Consider the following 3700-nt stretch of genomic DNA (forward strand, 5'->3'; position numbering starts at 1 on the left):
AAGCTCCGTTTGGAAAACTAAACATGAGCTTGTGTTCTACACACTCGCTCTCTGATAGTTTTAACACTGGATGCCACAATGAAGGAGGAAGAAGTTCTTTCTTGATGAAAAACCTCTACTTCTGCTTCCAAGGCAATGGAAGGAATGTGGGAGAGAGGAGCTGGAGTTCTTTCAGGAGCCTGAATGGAGGTGGAAAAGGTGAGGCTGACGAGGGCACACCTTGTCCTTACTACAACAATGGTTGGGATGTATACTCTGTGTCACTATGACTATAGAAGCTTGATGCTGTACAATGAACTATTCAATGAGCTGACTTCAATAGAAAGAAAGAGTGAGTGCTGTCCTTTATTTATTCCTCTGGAGAACAGCTGACAACACGAACTTCATCGTCTCTCCAGCAATCTAAACGATTCCCTTCCCTCAATTGCATCCTTCACTATCCAACATGCGGCACCCTCCTCCCCCCCGCCCACCATACAACTCACCATTCTCATTATTAACACACACCTACTCCTTCCAAGGTCCACTGGCACCGAGCAGAGCAGCATTCCTCGCTGTAACTGAATCACATGCACTGCATTCAGCACTAGCTCTGTCCATTTGCTTTTGGATTCTTCTCCATCTCGGCTTTTCCAGCTCTGCACTCACACTCCCTTTTTCCATAATCATTTACTAGGTCTTGGCTTCACACTTGGCCAGAGAGAAGGGAATGTGATGAGGAACAAGACAGGTTGGAAAGTAATTAATTTCAGGCTCCAGAGTGAGATGAAGCAGTGAGCCGTGTTAATTAGCCAGCATACCAAGCTAGGGATCAAATATGGTCCTACTAGGGGCTTTATCAAATTGAGATACTGACAGTTACTTCAATAGCATGAGAAAATAACAGCTTCATGCAATTTAAATATATCAAATTGCATTGTGAAGTGCATCTTCTATAACTTTGCAGCCTCTTGGTCCAATTTTCCTGTTTTTCTCTTGTTTGCTCAGCAGCCAGAGAGGCTCAAAGGTAACCCCAGGGTGGGGTACCATTCCCTGAGGAAACAGCACTCAGTCATTCAACACTTCAGCCATTAATCACTGTATTCCCTTCAACACCATCATCCATCACTTCTTCACACAATCCAAACTCATCACTTCATCCCTCATTTTCATCTCATCACTTTATCAATCACTTCTTGACAATTATTTCTCATCTCTTCATCCACATAACACTTCATTTATCACTCACCACTAACCATTTATCACCTCACTCAGCGCTTCATCTCCATTTCACTCATCTCTCCATCACTAATCACTCCATCACTGTTCACCTCATACACTCAGTAATGCATCACTAATTACACCATTAATCATTACTGCATCCTTTCACTCATTACTTCAATCATGACTTCACTTCCACTCTCATCCGTTCATCAGTGCATCACTTACTCATTACACTTCAATCATCCATAGTTTCACTTTATTTTATCACTCATTACTCATCTCTCATCCCTTTATCACACATTACTTCATTTCATCTCATGCCACATTCATCCCTTCAAATCATCACCTCATTATTTCAAGACTCTACCTCACCATGGTTCATTCCTAACACATCATTTTATTGTCACTGAATGAGGGAATACTCATTTAAAACAGATCGAGTCATAGAGCTGTACAGCGCAGAAACAGATAATTCGGTCCAACTCGTCCATGCTGACCAGATAACCCAAATAAATCTAGTCCCATATGCCAACATTTGGCCCATATCCCTCTAACCCTTCCTATTCAAATACCCATCCAGATGCCTTTTAAATGTTGTAATTGTACCAGCCTCCACCACTTCCTCTGGCAGCTCATTCCATACACGCACCACCCTCTGTGTGAAAAAGGTGCCCCTTAGGTCCGTTTTAAATCTTTCCCCTCTCACCTTAAAGCTATGCCCTCCTGTTTTGGGCTCCCCTACCCTGGAGAAAAGCCCTTGGCTATTTACCGTATCCATGCTCCTCATGAGTTTATAAACCTCTATAAGGTCACCCCTCAGCCTCCAACACTTCAGGAAATATAGCCCCAGCCTATTCAGCCTCTCCCTGTAGTTAAAACCCTCCAACCCTGGCAACATCCTTGTAAATATTTTCTGCACCCTTTCAAGTTTCACAACATCCTTCCTGTAGCAGGGAGACCAGAATTGTATGCAATATTTCAATAGTGGCCTAACCAATGTCCTGCACAGCTGCAACATGACCTCCCAACTCCTATACTCAATGCACTGACCAATAAAGGCAAGCATGCCAAATGCCTTCTTCACTATCCTATCTACCTGTGACTCCACTTAAAAGGAACTATGGACCTGCACTCCAAGGTCACTTTTCTCAGCAACACTCCCCAGGACCTTACCATTAAGTGTATAAGTCCTGCCCTGATTTGCCTTTCCAAAATGCAGCTCCTCACATTTATCTAAATTAAACTTCATCTGCCACTCCTCGGCCCACTGGCCCATCTGATTGCAGTCCCATTGTACTCTGAGGTAACCTTCTTTGCTGTCCACTACACTTGCAATTTTGACATCATCTGCAAACTTACTAACCATACCTCCTATGTTCACATCCAAATCATTTATATAAATAATGAAAAGCAGTGGATCCAGCACCGATCCTTGTGGCACACCGCTGGTCACAGGCCTCGAGTCTGAAAAGCAACCCTCCACCATCATCTTCTGTCTCCTGTCTTTGAGTCAGTTCTGTATCCAGCTAGTTCTCCTATTCTGTGCTATCTAACTTCGCTAACCAGGCTATCATGAGGAACCTTGTTGAACGCCTTACTGAAGTCCACATAGATCACATCCACCGCTCTACCCTCAATCCTCTTCATTACTTCTTCAAAAAACTCAATCAAGTTAGTGAGAAATGATTTCCCACGCACAAAGCCATGTTGACTATCCCTAATTAGTCCTCGCCTTTCCAAAAACATTTAATCCTGTCCCTCAGTATTCTCTCCAACAACTTTCCCACCACCGATGTCAGGCTCACCAGTTTATAGTTCCCTGGCTTTTCCTTATGACTTTCCTTAAAAAGTGGACCATGTTAGCCAACCTCTAGCCTTCCAGCACCTCTCTTGTGGTGATCAATCGTACAAATATCTCCTCACATAAATGAATTTCATCTTCCAGAAGTTTATGAATGTCTGGAATTCTCTCACCCAGAGAGTTGTGGAGGCTAGATCACTGGGATTATTCAAAAAGGAGGGAGATAAGGTTTTGACATTTTGGCGAGTTGATGGCTACGGGGGGAGCTGACATGAAAGAGGAGTTGAAGTCTGGGGCAGATCAGCCGCGAGGGGCAGGCTTCAGGAGCTGAATGTCTGACTCCTGATGTTATTTCTTAAGTCTCTTGCACCCATTGCCTCTGCTCTCTGACCAACTGAGTGATGTCTCAAGTTTGAAATTCTCATCCTTGTTTCCAAGTCCTTCTATGGCTTCACACCATTCCATTTCTGGAGCTTCTGACTTTATAACCCTCTAAAATGTCTGTGTTCCTTCAATTCAGGCCCCTTGTACAGATATAAAATTACTTATTTCACCATTAGTCGCCTTGACTTCAGCTGCCAAGACCCTGTGTACCTGAAATCTCTCCCACAACTGCTCAACCTTTCCATCTCTCTGTCCTCTTTTTCTTGCTTAAAAACTTAACTCCTTGGAGCAAGCTTTTGGTCAACCTGCTAC

This window comes from Rhincodon typus, chromosome 21, assembly GCF_021869965.1.
Source record: "Rhincodon typus isolate 14 chromosome 21, sRhiTyp1.1, whole genome shotgun sequence".
NCBI lineage: Eukaryota > Metazoa > Chordata > Chondrichthyes > Orectolobiformes > Rhincodontidae > Rhincodon > Rhincodon typus.